Source organism: Theobroma cacao, chromosome 7, assembly GCF_000208745.1.
Source record: "Theobroma cacao cultivar B97-61/B2 chromosome 7, Criollo_cocoa_genome_V2, whole genome shotgun sequence".
Taxonomy (NCBI): domain Eukaryota; kingdom Viridiplantae; phylum Streptophyta; class Magnoliopsida; order Malvales; family Malvaceae; genus Theobroma; species Theobroma cacao.
The window spans coordinates 12,615,157-12,633,787 of record NC_030856.1 but is presented as its reverse complement, the minus strand read 5'-3'; positions in this window follow the sequence as shown (position 1 = coordinate 12,633,787).

The following is an 18,631-nucleotide window of genomic DNA, read 5'->3' as shown; positions in this document are numbered from 1 at the left end:
GGTGCAAAACATGCAATGTTCCAAGGTATAATGATCTCAAAACATGGATTTGTGTGAGAACAATTTAGAATTTCATTTCAACCATGTTTGGAACATCTTTTTGGACATGTATGATCAAAGATTTTTCAAGAAAACATGTGAACTCAAATTTTGGCTTTTATTGCTCATTGTTCACAAATGCTAAAAAGTTGAAATGCTCATTTAAAGAATCATGCCTTTAATATGCTCAAACATATTCAATTTACATCATGATGCGTGACTATGAATTATAACATGTATAACAAGTACTTAACCAATGTTTAAGCATAATAAGCATCAAATTTAGCATTTTCTACAGTTTTCCAGCATATGGACAAAAATGCCCTTAAGGTTATTCTAGCAATCCTTTGTAACAAGAACAAGATATAATGGCATTTTCAACACAAGGTTTGCTTGTTCAAGTTTTATATCATTGAAATCATTATAATCTCAAGGATGCCAAACATTGCAAATAGATATGTTCTTTTGCTTGAAAAATTCCATCAATGTTAAATTATTACACTCAAAATCATGCTTAAGAAATCCCTTTCAATCAATTTCACCAATCATAAGAGAAATATGAAGCAACATCGAATTTGTGCAATTTATATAAATATATCAAATCAAGTTTGCTCAATCATGCTATGTCATTAAAAGTAAAGAATTAATTTCAATCAAAGAGAATAAAAAGATTTCGCAAGAAAATTAATTGATAAAGATTTAATCTTTCTTTGCAAACTTTTTAACTTGAAACATTCAAGATTAGACTTGCTTTGTGAAAAATCATGAGCTCAATGTCACTCAATTTTGTTTCATTATGCTCTAAATGATTTATGAAATATGTAATGGGCATAATGAATCATGTAAATGCATGTCAAGGGTCATTTGCAAATATCTCACAATTATGTTCCAAAAATGCCCTTGTGACCATTCAAGCTTACAAGCGAATATGCACATCCAATAAGAACAAGTCATAAGTATTTTTCATTATGAAACAAACTTGTTCAATTCATATATCATTCTAAACTTAAAAGATGGCAACGTTTTTCTCATATAAACTCATTTTGCTTTTAAAAGTACCAATTCAAGTAGTCAAAACTTTCAAGCTCATTATCAACCATCTTGAACTATTCAAACAAGTTCTAGAATGTAAATCAAGATTGTTCAAATGGTCGACTTATGTTAGGCACAAGGAAATCAAGGACAATTTTTTTTAACTCAATTTTCCTTGTTTTAGGCTACTTGAATAAATGTGAGTGTAAGTCATCAAGTATGCTCATATTTCTATCGCATTATCCAACCTTTTATGTTTCAAAATTATGCGCAAAAATCATTTTTCCTCAAAGAAGTAGTATAGAAACAATGTCATAAATCATGAGGAAATTTTATAGAGACAATTTTTCATAATCAATCAATCTTAATAAAACAATTTTCTCAAAATAAGGATGATGACATATTCAAGATCAAATATAAGTACATACTTCATTTTTAGATTCATACTTCCTTGCAACTTATAGCTTGTATCATATCAAATCAAGTTGCATAGCCAAGATTGATCAATAAAGCTCAAAGAATTATGCACTTAACATTCAAGCAAGAATAGACAACCAAAATTTCAATGTAGAAAAGCAAACAATTTTAGAAACCAAGTCAAATGAATGAAACATTCAATAAATAAGCAATCAAGATTCTCATTAAAAAAAAAATTAGCATAGAAATCACCCATTTTCTTTTATGTGTGACTAGAGAGCATCCATTCTTCAAGAATTGTTTCTCCTTGCTCTAGCACACCTACAAGAGACATTTTTCATTTGATATTTGGTATCCAAATTGCTTTGGATCCTTGAAAGTTAGTCTCGTTGCATAAAGTTCCTTTGGAACCCAAATTTTTCTAATTTTCTGCACATTTTTTTTCCTAAAGCAATCATAGGATAAATGTCCAGTTCTATCACATACAAAGCATCTAGGGGAGAAATCATTAGCATTTCTTATGAAATTTGTGCTATTTCTTGATGATTCTTTTCTTAAATTCTTAAGAGCAGTATTTTCAGCAACTGCAGCTTGTAAAGCATCTATTCTGTTTTTCAACTCCAATTGTAGATTTTCAAAATCTGTTTTTGAATGTTCTAATTCAATTTACAAAAAATTTCTTTGCTTAAAAACAGAGTTGAATCATGTCTTATCTTTTCCAAATCATTTTCAAGAGATGCAGCTTTTCTTTTCAAAGTTTTATATTTTGATGCAAGCTTTTCAAACTCATCATAGAGACATTCATATTCATCTTGCAGCTCATCAATTGAAATATCACAAGAAGTAGAAAACACCTCGGATTCATCATCTCTGGCCATCAAGCACAAGTTTGATCTTTCTTCCACTTTCTCATTTAATAAATCTTCAAATTTTATTTTCACATCAAAATTTCCTTTTTCCAAAAAATCAATTTGCACTTGGTAAGCTTTAAAATCCTTTTCTAAATTTTCATTTTCTTTTTCCAAATCAATTTTTGTTTTCATCAAAAATTCATTTTCAACATCGAGTGTGAAAATGATTTTCTTGTTCTTTATATTCATTTTCTCAAACTCAAAAGCTAAATCCTCAAAAGCATCATGTAATTCATTGAAAGTGTAAAGCCCGACCTTATAAAATACTATTCATGACATACATGTGATGATAGCATGATTGCATGCTAGGAAAGTCCCGAAAAATTTACAAAAGTCAGTATTGTACCTAGAGGTACAACAAAGTTTATTTAATCCTCGAACTAGATCATATAGGAATTTTAAGGTGAGATTAAGAGTTTCACAGTTCATGGATGACTTAAAATGGTAATTTGGAGTTTGAGGATCAATTTGGAGTCAAATCGGAATTTTCACTAACTAGGGGCAAAATGGTCATTTGCCACCTGGGGACAAAATGGGAATTTTAGAAAAGATTTTTTTGACCCCATTTGACTTATTAGAGTATAATTTGACTTATTGAAGTATGATTTGAGGTTTAGAAGTGAAAAATTTTAATTTCGGTATAATTTGGAGTATAGGGGTAAAATGGTAATTTTGCCACCTCAGGGGCAAAATTGTAATTTTCCACCACCAGGATATTTTTTCCAGCACATGGTCTTCCTTTGTCTTCATCTTTGACCCTTGACTAAACATGTGGTGGAGATAAAATGTTTAAATTTTTAAAATTTTAAAAACGGGCCAATGACATGATGCCATGTGTCATGCCTTTATTAATTTATTATTTTCCTTTTTAAAAGGCACAAAATCAGCCCATCTTCCACCCCATGGCCGGCCAAACCAGCAAGAAGAGAGAGAAAACAAAAACAAAACCCTAGAGAGAGAAAATCAAAGAAAAAGTGTGAATTTTCAAGGAAATTAAGTGAAAAAGGTGAGTTTTTTCTATTAAGCTTGAGTTTTCTTATTCCCAAGCATTTCTCTTTATTTTCCATGATTAAATTACATGTTTTCATGATGAATTCAATTCTGAAAAAATGGGTTAGGAGAGAGAAAGTTGTTGGATTTATTTGATTTTAATTTATGTTAGTGTTTTTAGTTAGTTTAGCATATTTAGAAACAAAACAACAAGAAAAGAATTTATTTTCTCCCCCAACCATTAATGGCTGAATTTACCATGTAGTGAGTGAGGATGAGTTTGATTTTATTCTAGGAGAATTGGTTAAGGAATAATGAATTATGAGCCTAGAAAAATAATGGGAATTTTCGGAGCAAAAATACGAATTTTTACCCACTAGGGGTATTTTCGTAATTTGCTGTTGGGACTGATAATTTGCACCACACTGAGGGACATTAAGTTAATTTGGGTGCAATTGAGGTATAGAAACTGAAAAGAATTAAATTGGAGTTTAAACGGACCCGTTAGGAATTTAATCGGGTGATAAGACGAATTAGGCCAATACCGGGTTTAGATAGTTACCAGTGCATTTTTGCATTCCATATCATGCATTGGTAGTCTAAATTAGTTTAATTTTGATTTAGTACCAACTTGGTGAAACTCTCGATTTTGTACTGTGTCAAGGTGGTGAGTCCTCCGATAAAGGCAAGGAAATTGCATCCGAGGACCAGTAGACAGAGTGCTTCGAAAGTCTGCATTCTAGACATTGTGAGTAAACTTACTGTCATTTTAATTATCTAGGGTGGTTTTTAGATGCTTTCATGAATTCTATGGAAAAAGGAATTTAAAAAGATAAATTTTCATGTTTTATGAATAAATGAGTTTCAATGAAATTAAATTATAAATTGTTTTGAAATTAATAGTGATTTTGAAAAATAGAGTACACGGAGACTGTTAATTGTGGCAATTTGATTGTTTAAATTAACTGGCTTATGATAAATCGAGCATGATTGGCTAGTTGGCAATTGTATTGAAATGCGAATTGTTTGGTTACCTTGAAAAACTACGAATTACAAAATTGCCATATCATGTTATTGAGTTTTATTATATGGTGGATTATATATTAATTAATCACTGCAGTAGGGGGTTTCTGTGGACCAGCCTTTTAGAGGGGCACGGTAAACCCCATTATATTCTTACCTCGAACGGAGAGGCGCGTAGGGTATCTCCTGGGGTAAAGTTTAGGGTTCACTTCACGCTAAACCACCACGTGAGGGGGAACTCAGCCAACGCCAAGGAACGGCTATGTTTTCAAAACAAAAACATGATTTATGTGAAATGTGAATTTTAATAGCCTTGGCGGTCTCGGTAGGATGCCTCGGCCAAGGTGTCCCCGAGAATGGATTTATGGCACAAGCCTAGATTTTTATGAGATTCATAAGCCTCTTTACGTGTTTTGAACAAAATGTGTTCTAATGCTATAACCCAGTTTATGATGATTTACTTTATTGTCTCCATGTACTCAACTCTAGATGTTTATGATGATGTTTGTTTACTCATTGGGATTTTATAATCTCACCACCCTCCTTTCCACCCATTTCAGGTTCAGTATAGACTGTAGATAGCTGATCTCATCGAGGACTACAGTGGGATCTGCATTTTCCAAACCGTAGGTTCACAGTCCTCTTTACTTTTGTTTATTCGGGGGCACTCTTGTTATTGTAAATTAAATTAAATATTTTGGCTTACTGTATTTAAGTATGTATAAATTTATTTAGCTTTTACGTTATAAAAATTATTCACGTATAACTCTATAAATATTGTTTTATAAGAAAATAGAATATTTTACTTAATATTTCTTTTATTTTCTTATTATATTCAAATAACCATAATTTTGTTTTAAATGAAGATTTTAGACTTTTAAACTCATTTTGAATATGAATTATGTGTTTTGTACTTGCATATTACGTTTTAGCCAATTTCGAAATTTTTGAGAAAAATGACCAAAATACCCCTGTGAAACGAAAAATTAATATTTTATTTGTTTAAAGTTTGAAACAGCTTAAAATCTTTTAGAACACGATATTTGACAATGGTTGCTCACAAAGGAATAAAGAAACTGATAGTAAAGCCTTGCGGGGTTTCGGGTTGACATTCCGAGCAATAAGTGTCTACCGGGACACCGCGACGGTTGTCACGGGCTCGAGGGGAGTACCGGGTCGTGACAATTCGATTGGTATCAGAGCTTTTGGTTTTAAAGATCAAAGTTTTTAGTTTTAAAGTTGTTTTAAAAATTTTACAATATCAGTGTGGCCCCGGATTAAGTTAAGTTAGGTTAAGTTGAATAGAATGCATGCATCTGCATATAGAGCCTAAGGTTACCTAAACTTGCTCGTATTTGTTTATAGATTACAATGCCTCCTCGACGCGGACGCCCACCTCTCACTAGATCAGTTGGGAGGGGAAGAGGTCGTTCCCAACGTCATCAGCCAGATACAGTAGAGGAGGAATCAGCTGCATCTACCATTCGGGCAACACTTGCTGCTGAGCAGGCCGATAGTCCTCCACATCCTCCATCTCTTCAGCCACCTACGGGTATTCCCGCCATGCCTTCTGAGGTAGCACAAGCATTGGCAGCTTTCTTTGCCGCAATGGCTGGTCAAGCTTAGACTGGTCAAGTTCCACCTGTAGTGCCTCCAGCTACTCCTTTAGTTCCACCACCAGTACAGGATGTATCCATTTCCAAGAAGCTGAAGGAGGCTAGGCAATTGGGTTGTGTATCTTTCACAGGTGAGTTGGATGCCACTATGGCAAATGACTGGATTAATCAAGTTTCAGAGACTCTCTCTGATATGGGATTAGACGACGACATGAAGTTGATGGTGGCTACGAGATTATTAGAGAAGAAGGCTCGTACTTGGTGGAATTCGGTGAAGTCCCGTTCCGCTACTTCTCAGACATGGTCCGATTTTCTCAAGGAATTCGATGGTTAGTATTTCACTTATTTCCATCGAAAAGAAAAGAAGAGAGAATTTTTTAGTTTGAAACAGGAAAATCTAACTGTAGAGGAGTACGAGACTCGTTTTAACGAGTTGATGTTATATGTGCCGGATCTGGTGAAATCTGAGTAGGATCAGGCCAGCTATTTCGAGGAAGGGCTCCGTAATGAGATTAGAGAGCGAATGACAGTGACTGGTAGGGAGCCACATAAGGAGGTGGTACAGATGGCTTTACAGGTTGAGAAGCTCACGATTGAGAATAGGAGGATTCGGACTGAGTTTGCAAAAAGAAAGAATCCTGGTATGTCTTCTAGTCAGCCAGTAAAAAGAGGCAAGGACTCAGCGACTTCAGGGAGCACTACTTCTGTTTCCGTGACATCTCATCGACCTCCATTTCCACCATCACAGTAGAGACCTTCGAGGTTTAGCAGATCTGCTATGACTAGTTCTAGGCAGAGTTTCGGAGGTTCTGACAGATGCAGAAATTGTGGGAATTATCATAGTGGGCTATGTAGAGAGCCAACAAGATGTTTTCAATGTGGACAGACGGGTCATATTAGGAGTAATTGCCCACAGTTAGGACGAGCCACTATAGCTGCATCATCTCCACCAGCTCGCACTGATATGCAGAGGAAAGATTCTTCTAGGTTACCACCGAGACAGGGAGTAGCCATACGGTCTGGTGTGGAGAGTAATACCCCGTCACATCCACCTTCGAGACCACAGACTCGTACTGTGACAAGAGTTTTTGCTGTAACAGAAGATGAGGCACGGGTCCGACCTGGAGCAGTGACAGGTACTATGTCTTTATTTGATAAAGATGCTTATGTTTTGATAGATTTTGGCTCAGATAGATCTTATGTGAGTACGACATTTGCATCAATTGCTGATAGAAACCTGTCACCATTAGAGGGAGAAATTGTAGTGCATACCCCTCTAGGAGAATAGTTGATTAGAAATACTTGTTATAGAGACTGTGGGGTAAGGGTAGGTGAGGAAGAATTTAGGGATGACTTAATTCCTCTAGAGATCTTGGATTTTGATTTAATATTGGGTATGGACTGGTTAACTACACATCGGGCGAACGTGGATTATTTTCAAAAAGAAGTTGTTCTTCGAAATTCGGAGGGAGTAGAGATTGTGTTTGTAGGGGAACGTCAAGTGTTACCATCTTGTGTAATCTCGGCCATCAAAGCTTCAAAATTAGTGCAAAAAGGGTATCCGACTTATTTGGCATACGTGATCGATACTTCAAAGGGGGAACCTAAGTTAGAGGATGTCCCAATAGTAAGTGAGTTTCCTGATGTATTTCCTGATGATTTACCGGGACTACCTCCTAATCGAGAGCTTGAGTTCCCTATTGATTTACTTTCGGGTACCGCACCTATTTCTATTCCTCCATATAGAATGGCTCCAGCAGAGTTGAAGGAACTGAAAGTCCAGTTGCAAGATTTGGTGGATAAAGGTTTCATTCGCCCTAGCATTTCTCCTTGGGGAGCACCAGTCCTATTTGTAAAGAAAAAGGATGGCACTCTTCGATTGTGTATCGATTACCGTCAGCTGAACCGAGTGACCATCAAGAATAAATACCCTTTACCCCGGATAGATGATCTTTTTGATCAATTACGAGGTGCTATGGTATTCTCTAAGATTGATTTGAGATCTGGGTACTATCAGTTGAGGATTAAGGAGCAGGATGTACCTAAGACTGCTTTCAGGACGCGTTATGGGCATTATGAGTTTCTGGTGATGCCGTTTGGTTTGACTAATGCCCCGGCAGTTTTTATGGATCTTATGAACAGGGTGTTCCATCCATACTTGGATAAGTTTGTGATAGTATTCATCGATGACATCCTGGTTTATTCGAAGAATGATGATGAACATGCTGCCCATTTGCGCATTGTGTTGCAAACTTTGCGCGAGAGACAACTCTATGCCAAGTTCTCTAAATGTGAATTCTGGTTGAAGGAAGTGGTTTTCTTGGGACATGTGGTGTCCGGAGCTGGAATTTATGTCGATCCCAAGAAGATTGAGGCAATCTTGCAATGGGAGCAACCGAGAACGGTAACTGAGATTCGTAGTTTCCTTGGCTTAGCCGGTTATTACCGGAGATTTGTTCAGGGATTTTCTTTGATAGCAGCTCCTCTGACTCGTTTAACTCGTAAAGGAGTTAAGTATGAGTGGGATGATGTTTGTGAGAATCGATTTCAGGAGCTAAAGAACCGGTTAACCTCCGCTCCCGTTTTAACACTTCCTGTTAGTGGAAAAGAATTTGTGGTATATAGCGATGCATCTAAGTTGGGATTAGGGTGTGTGTTGATGCAGGACGAGAAAGTAATAGCTTATGCTTCCCGACAGTTGAAGAAGCACGAGACGAATTACCCTACTCATGACTTGGAGTTAGCAGCAGTAGTATTCGCATTGAAGATTTGGAGACATTATTTATATGGTGAGCGTTGTCGGATTTTTTCTGATCATAAAAGTTTGAAGTATTTGCTCACCCAGAAAGAGCTTAACTTGAGACAGAGACGATGGTTGGAGTTGATTAAGGATTATGACTTAGTGATTGATTATCATCCGGGAAAAGCAAATGTTGTAGCGGATGCCTTAAGTCGTAAATCCTCATCGTCGTTAGCAACACTTCAAAGTTCTTATTTTCCGATGTTACTTGAGATGAAATCTCTAGGGATCCAGTTGAATAATGGTGAGGATGGAACCCTACTTGCTAGTTTCGTCGTGAGACCTTCATTGTTGAATCAGATAAGAGAATTGCAGAAATCTGATGATTGGTTGAAACAGGAAGTTCAAAAGCTGCAAGATGGAGAAGCTAGTGAGTTTAGACTCAGCGATGATGGTACTTTCATGCTTAGAGACCGAATTTGTGTTCCTAAGGATGATCAATTGAGACGAGCTATTTTGGAGGAAGCTCATTCTTCCGCCTACGCTTTACATCCCGGAAGCACCAAGATGTATCGGACTATTAAAGAAAGTTATTGGTGGCCGGGTATGAAACGAGACATAGCAGAGTTTGTAGCGAAATGTCTCACATGCCAACAGATCAAGGCGGAGCATCAAAAACCGTCAGGTACTCTTCAACCTTTACCGATTCCTGAATGGAAGTGGGAACATGTGACTATGGACTTTGTATTGGGTTTGCCGCGGACACAAAGTGGGAAGGATGCTATTTGGGTGATTGTGGATAGATTGACTAAGTCCGCCCATTTCTTGGCTATCCATAGCACGTATTCTATTGAGAGGCTGGCAAGACTTTATATAGATGAGATTGTGAGATTACACGGAGTCCCAGTTTCTATTGTGTCAGATCGAGACCCTCGATTTACTTCTCGATTTTGGCCGAAATTTCAGGAAGCTCTTGGAACTAAATTGAGATTTAGTACTGCCTTTCATCCACAGACAGATGGTCAATCTGAGAGAACTATTCAGACATTAGAGGATATGTTACGGGCTTGTGTCATTGACTTTATCGGGAGTTGGGACAGACACTTGCCATTGGTGGAGTTTGCTTATAATAACAGTTTTCAGTCTAGTATTGGGATGGCACCATACGAGGCTTTGTATGGAAGGAAATGCCGAACTCCGCTCTGTTGGGATGAAGTAGGTGAGAGGAAATTGGTGAATGTGGAATTGATTGATTTGACAAACGATAAGGTCAAAGTTATCCGAGAGCGATTAAAGACAGCTCAAGATAGGCAGAAGAATTATTCGGATAAACGAAGGAAAGATTTGGAGTTTGAAGTCGACGATAAAGTTTTTCTTAAGGTTTCTCCTTGGAAAGGTAATAATTTGAAATTTCCAAGTATTAAATCTTATTTGATTATACTATTGTGATAATTTGTGGTATTTATTGGATGATGAAAGGTGTGATTCGATTCGCGAAGAGGGGAAAGCTCAATCCAAGATACATTGGACCTTTTCGTATCATTGAAAGGATTGGGCCAGTGGCTTACAGACTTGAATTACCCCCAGAGTTAGATCGAATTCATAATGTCTTCCATGTCTCGATGTTGAAAAAGTATGTTCCCGATCCCTCTCACATTTTAGAGACACCTCCCATTGAGTTGCATGAGGATTTGAAGTTCGAGGTGCAGCCTGTACGTATTCTAGATCGAAAGGATCGAGTGCTAAGGAACAAGAGCATTCCAATGGTGAAAGTATTGTGGAAGAATGCTCGAATGGAGGAGATGACGTGGGAAGTCGAGAGCCAGATGAGAAACCAATATCCACATCTTTTATTCGAATCAGGTAAGTGAAATTTTGAGGTCAAAATTTTATTTTAAGGGGGGTAGTGCTGTAAAGCCCGACCTTATAAAATACTATTCATGACATACATGTGATGATAGCATGATTGCATGCTAGGAGAGTCCCGAAAAATTTACAAAAGTCGGTATTGTACCTAGAGGTACAACAAAGTTTATTTAATCCTCGAACTAGATCAAATAGGAATTTTAAGGTGAGATTAAGAGTTTCACAGTTCATGGATGACTTAAAATGGTAATTTGGAGTTTGAGGATCAATTTGGAGTCAAATCGGAATTTTCACTAACTAGGGGCAAAATGGTCATTTGCCACCTGGGGACAAAATGGGAATTTTAGAAAAGATTTTTTTGACCCCATTTGACTTATTAGAGTATAATTTGACTTATTGAAGTATGATTTGAGGTTTAGAAGTGAAAAATTTTAATTTCGGTATAATTTGGAGTATAGGGGTAAAATGGTAATTTTGCCACCTCAGGGGCAAAATTGTAATTTTCCACCACCAGGATATTTTTTCCAGCACATGGTCTTCCTTTTCTTCATCTTTGACCCTTGACTAAACATGTGGTGGAGATAAAATGTTTAAATTTTTAAAATTTTAAAAACGGGCCAATGACATGATGCCATGTGTCATGCCTTTATTAATTTATTATTTTCCTTTTTAAAAGGCACAAAATCAGCCCATCTTCCACCCCATGGCCGGCCAAACCAGCAAGAAGAGAGAGAAAACAAAAACAAAACCCTAGAGAGAGAAAATCAAAGAAAAAGTGTGAATTTTCAAGGAAATTAAGTGAAAAAGGTGAGTTTTTTTTATTAAGCTTGAGTTTTCTTATTCCCAAGCATTTCTCTTTATTTTCCATGATTAAATTACATGTTTTCATGATGAATTCAATTCTGAAAAAATGGGTTAGGAGAGAGAAAGTTGTTGGATTTATTTGATTTTAATTTATGTTAGTGTTTTTAGTTAGTTTAGCATATTTAGAAACAAAACAACAAGAAAAGAATTTATTTTCTCCCCCAACCATTAATGGCTGAATTTACCATGTAGTGAGTGAGGATGAGTTTGATTTTATTCTAGGAGAATTGGTTAAGGAATAATGAATTATGAGCCTAGAAAAATAATGGGAATTTTCGGAGCAAAAATACGAATTTTTACCCACTAGGGGTATTTTCGTAATTTGCTGTTGGGACTGATAATTTGCACCACACTGAGGGACATTAAGTTAATTTGGGTGCAATTGAGGTATAGAAACTGAAAAGAATTAAATTGGAGTTTAAACGGACCCGTTAGGAATTTAATCGGGTGATAAGACGAATTAGGCCAATACCGGGTTTAGATAGTTACCAGTGCATTTTTGCATTCCATATCATGCATTGGTAGTCTAAATTAGTTTAATTTTGATTTAGTACCAACTTGGTGAAACTCTCGATTTTGTACTGTGTCAAGGTGGTGAGTCCTCCGATAAAGGCAAGGAAATTGCATCCGAGGACCAGTAGACAGAGTGCTTCGAAAGTCTGCATTCTAGACATTGTGAGTAAACTTACTGTCATTTTAATTATCTAGGGTGGTTTTTAGATGCTTTCATGAATTCTATGGAAAAAGGAATTTAAAAAGATAAATTTTCATGTTTTATGAATAAATGAGTTTCAATGAAATTAAATTATAAATTGTTTTGAAATTAATAGTGATTTTGAAAAATAGAGTACACGGAGACTGTTAATTGTGGCAATTTGATTGTTTAAATTAACTGGCTTATGATAAATCGAGCATGATTGGCTAGTTGGCAATTGTATTGAAATGCGAATTGTTTGGTTACCTTGAAAAACTACGAATTACAAAATTGCCATATCATGTTATTGAGTTTTATTATATGGTGGATTATATATTAATTAATCACTGCAGTAGGGGGTTTCTGTGGACCAGCCTTTTAGAGGGGCACGGTAAACCCCATTATATTCTTACCTCGAACGGAGAGGCGCGTAGGGTATCTCCTGGGGTAAAGTTTAGGGTTCACTTCACGCTAAACCACCACGTGAGGGGGAACTCAGCCAACGCCAAGGAACGGCTATGTTTTCAAAACAAAAACATGATTTATGTGAAATGTGAATTTTAATAGCCTTGGCGGTCTCGGTAGGATGCCTCGGCCAAGGTGTCCCCGAGAATGGATTTATGGCACAAGCCTAGATTTTTATGAGATTCATAAGCCTCTTTACGTGTTTTGAACAAAATGTGTTCTAATGCTATAACCCAGTTTATGATGATTTACTTTATTGTCTCCATGTACTCAACTCTAGATGTTTATGATGATGTTTGTTTACTCATTGGGATTTTATAATCTCACCACCCTCCTTTCCACCCATTTCAGGTTCAGTATAGACTGTAGATAGCTGATCTCATCGAGGACTACAGTGGGATCTGCATTTTCCAAACCGTAGGTTCACAGTCCTCTTTACTTTTGTTTATTCGGGGGCACTCTTGTTATTGTAAATTAAATTAAATATTTTGGCTTACTGTATTTAAGTATGTATAAATTTATTTAGCTTTTACGTTATAAAAATTATTCACGTATAACTCTATAAATATTGTTTTATAAGAAAATAGAATATTTTACTTAATATTTCTTTTATTTTCTTATTATATTCAAATAACCATAATTTCGTTTTAAATGAAGATTTTAGACTTTTAAACTCATTTTGAATATGAATTGTGTGTTTTGTACTTGTATATTACGTTTTAGCCAGTTTTAAAATTTTTGAGAAAAATGACCAAAATACCCTTGTGAGACGAAAAATTAATATTTTATTTGTTTAAAGTTGGGAACAGCTTAAAATCTTTTAGAATACGATATTTGACAATGGTTGCTCACAAGGGAATAGAGAAACTGATAGTAAAGCCTTGCGGGGTTTCGGGTTGACATTTCGAGCAATAAGTGTCTACCAGGACACCGAGACGGTTGTCACGGGCTCGAGGGGAGTACCGGGTCGTGACAGAAAGCACATGAATTAAGTTCACATGATGAAGAAGTTACCTTTAACTCTTCAAGAGCCATGAAGCATAATTCAATTCAATTTGAGGATTCATCTTCACTTGATTCCTTGTCTCCATTTGCCATGTTGCTTGTTGAGCATTGATCCTCGCAAGAGTTGTCTTCCAATTCCTTTTCCATATTCGTTTCTCCATATAACTCTTCTAATTTTTACCAAATTTCCTTAGCACTTTTACACATGAACACTTTATCATATTCTCTATAATTAAGTGCATAAATGAGAGTATGCATGGCTTTAGAGTTGGTTTGTACTCTCCTTATTTCAGCTTCTGTCCACTTGGACCTTGGCTTATGAATTAGCTTATTGGTTACAACATTTAGTGTTGAAGGAATGAAAGGACCATCGATTATGAGATCCCAAATCTCATCATCTATAGCTCTAATGTAAATTGACATCTTAGTGCTCCAATAAAGATAGTTAGAGCCATCAAACAGAGGTGGTCTATTTGTTGATTGTCCCTCAACAACTATGGATTTTTTGAGAGCCATTTGGATCCTCCTAAAGAGTGTTAGACCTTAAAAATAGGGAACTACCTCTGATACCACTTGTTGGTCCCAATAATATGTGCTAGAGGGGGGTGAATAGCACAATTTGGCTCTTTCAAATATTGTCTCAAAGTCTAGATAAGGGCGAGACAAATAGAGGAAAGAAAATGAAACAAAAACAGAGTAAAGATGACAACAGAATTTAAAGTAGTTCGGTCTAAGGCCTACATCCACTACCTTGATTGTTCAACCAAGGATTTTCCAATCAATCTACTAAGAACGGTGAAATTCACAAGCTTTCACCAAGCTTTACAATGGCTTTTACCAGGCTCAGCCAAAACCTTTCACAATGGTTTTTACCGAAATTAACCAAAACCCAAAGTGGTTTTTCAAAGGCTCAACCACAACCTACAACAATGGTTTTTCACAAGCTCAACCAAAACCCAAAGTGGTTTTTCAAAGGCTTAACCACAACCTACAACGATGGTTTTTCACGGGCTCAACCAAAACCCAAAGTGATTTTTCAAAGGCTCAACCACAATCTACAACAATGGTTTTTCACGAGATCAACCAAAACCCAACAACTAACTTTTCAAGGCTAAGTTAGAACCTTAACACATTCAAGCAATCCTAGCTTGAAACAAACACTTAGAGTGACTCCCTCACTATAAGAATACAAGAAAAAAAGTAAAAGAAAGTACCTATGATCACAAGTTGATCTAAATGGTATAAGGTTGAGTGCAGAATACAAGTATAAAGGATGGGCGTTTAAGTGCAGTGAGGTGAAGAGAAAATTCTCTAGTTTTTCAGCTCTTAATGACTCAAATCTCTTCAAAACTTCCAAAAACTTGTTTCTAATTGTTTGAAGACCTGTTTATACTTGGAGATGCAACTCTGATGGCAGTTTGACAGTTTATGGCCGTTGGAAACGGTTGAGGATGAGTTCTAGCTGTTAATCTGCCTTGTAGTGCTCTGGTTCAAATTACAAACAGAGAGCTTTTAGTCGACTGACTTGGTCGACTAAGTTGATTCTGTTTTTGGTATGTATATCTTGGCAGAGACCACTTAGTCAACTGACTTGGTCGACTAAGTTGGTTTTGTTTCTCAAACTCTTCAACCCGCCATTTCTCCAACTTGAAACTTGGTCAACCAACGTTCTTCCTTATTTCACCAATAAGCTTCCTCTTTGTTAAATAGTCATGTCATATTATTTTTATCTCCTTTTTTCTTTTGATATACACTTTGAAAGATTGATTTATTAATTTCATATATTAATTTTCTTACACACTCAAGTAAAGGCATTAGACACAAATAAATGGGAATATTTTGCTATAATCAAAAACATATAGAGTCAACATTCTCTTTCTCTTATTTTTGATGATGACAAAACACTCCTAGATTAAAAGTGCAATGTCTATGTTCAATATAAATGCTTCAAATCTTTATGCATAATGAGTTGCTCCCCCTTAGTCAATGCATCTAGTTTTCTTTAAAGATTTGCAATAAACTATTTATCATATCCATGACAGCTAAACAAGATATACAATGCCCACAGTAGCTAAGCAAGATATATTGAATATCCATAATAACTAGCACATAATATTCAATAAAATCCTAACTAAGCATCACACACATAAATTAAACATGGAAACCTATCACACTCAATTTAACTTACTTTTCCTTNATCTATGTTAACTTTGTTTCTATGTGCAGTTAAGGGATTTTTCCCTCTTAATATATGCTCTTAGTTTTCTTTAAAGATTTGCAATAAACTATTTATCATATCCATGACAGCTAAACAAGATATACAATGCCCACAGTAGCTAAGCAAGATATATTAAATATCCATAATAACTAGCACATAATATTCAATAAAATGCTAACTAAGCATCACACACATAAATTAAACATGAAGACCTATCACACTCAATTTAACTTACTTTTCCTTTTTCTCTTTTTTTTTTTTTTGCCATCATTAAAAAAGATATTTAAAACTCCCCCTTAATGAGTGCATCTAGATTTTCTTTTAATCTTTAAATCAAACTTTAATGAATAGGAATCATAAGCACTCATATACTTAAGTCATACAAGCTTATAGATATAGTTCAATAACTTCAAGAGTCAAGCTTGTGTGTATGTAAGAATAAATGTATGAGAGTTAAATCATTTCAAGAATTTGTCAAAAAGATTACTTAAATAATATTCAAGCAAATTTCATCATTTTGTCATAATCAAAACTATAATAATTTTAAAACTAACATATTTAAATATATATGACAAGTGCATTTCTCATTAACGATATTACTCCTAGCTTTGACATCCTACTTGAATCGCACAGGCTACTACTTCCCCCTTGATTCCTCGAAGAGTCCCAACCTAATATTTGTTTGTCATTTCACCTCAGCCATGTTGTAATCATCAATTAAACCATGTTAATTTTCATTAATAGGATCAGCGATATCTTTGCTGAACCATCGAAACAAAGATTAAAAATACACATTTATTTATATTATAAACTAAACTTAAAAAATTATTAGTGGAGGATAAATGAAGACTAAAAAGAGAGGTGAGTGATGGTGGTGCCAAGAGAGTTTTGTCTCTTGTTAATGGTTGTTTGGAATCGATGGGATTTGTCAAATCGAAGGAAATAGATATTCTTTCATACTATTTGTCCATGATGTTTCATAGACACCCGCATGCGAGACACACCAGGACTAGAGGATAAACTCTAAAACAGAAAGTGATGGTGGCTAAAGTTGTTGCTCTGTGCCACAACCATTGGTATTGTCCTTGTCACCAGGTTATTTGGCAGGATTTTAATATTTATAAAATTTGGTCAGATTGATAAGAAAAACACTAATCTTTTTTTAAAAGCCATTAGAAATTTATTCATACCTATTTACCAGCATGCCATTATAAATCTTTTGCTTAAATAACAGAAGACTTTTGGTGGCATAGTCTTAATATGTTCAAGTTTTATCTTATACGGATTCAACATAATTTTATATTAATTTTTTTGATTAATTTACCTGAGAATATTTCTTTCTTGAATTAATTATTATTATTATTATTATTTAAGATTTTAACTATAATTGTAGTGTTTACTGGCCAAAATTACCCATAATTCTAAATATTAGAAATCATTTATTTATATTATAAACTAAACTTAAAAAATTATTGCTAAATATTCATATAAAGGTAGGCAATTGCTAACCACCCTTTGCAACCTATACTACGATTATGAAATTTTCAGTGAAAGTCAATTGTGGTTGTTGACTAAGAAAATCTTTTAAGGTATCCAAAAGAGTTACTCACCTTTAGTTCTCTGCATACCCCATATGTGGCTAGTTTTGTTCCGGTTGGTAAAGACGTCGGTGACATGGGAGAGCGTCGAAAAAAGACTGACTAGCTTTTAGACAAAGGTGAGAGCACCGAACGAGAGAGCTGTCGTCGATGAGGGAGAAAGTCGACCAAGACAGAGGGGAGGAAAAGAAAAAAGAAGAATAAATCAGGGACTATCGGAGGCACGGGAGACGACAGGAAAAGAACCGGCTTTTAGACAGAGGTGAGAGAGTCGGACGGTAGAGAGAGAAAATGGAAAAGGGAAATGAGGGAGAGAGGAGAAAATAAACATTTTATACTTAGGGTTTGGAGGTTACAAAACGCCGCCATTTTGTTACTCACCAAAATCCCTCTCAACATATGAAAGGGCGTCGTTTTCGGCTTTAAGCTTAACTAAGCAACGGACATGGGATAGATCTGATTGTGAGTTAAAACACTGTAGGCAGGTGGTAGAATTGGTTAAAGTCTATTTCATTTAACATGTGGTCAGAGGTTCAAGTCTTCACAATGGCACAAATGTGAATATTTTATTTTTTATTAATAAAGTTATTTTTTTAATATTACTCAGTATAAAACTTAATGTTATCTTACAAAATTAATTATATACATATATTTTATTTCCAAATTATATGTTATACTTTGATATATATTACAATATTTGTATAATTAATTATCAATATAAATTTATAACAAGTATGATAATATATAACTAATAAAACTAATAACTATAATCATAAAAATGAAATTTACTAGAAGATTACATATAAAATAAATTAATATATATATGTTAATTTTAATATCTCAAATACATACATATTAATACAATGGGTTATATATATATAGATTTTTTTTGAATAATGCATACATATATATATATTAACTTAATTATAAAGTTATATGTAAACATATATATATTAACTCATATACATGTATGTAAACATATATATTAACTCATATACATAAAGTTGTATGCATACTGTAAGGTATGTAAACATATACATACATATATATATTAACTTAATTATAAAGTTATATAAAGTTGTATGTAAATGTATATGTATTAACTCATATATATATATATATATATATATATATATATATATATATATATATA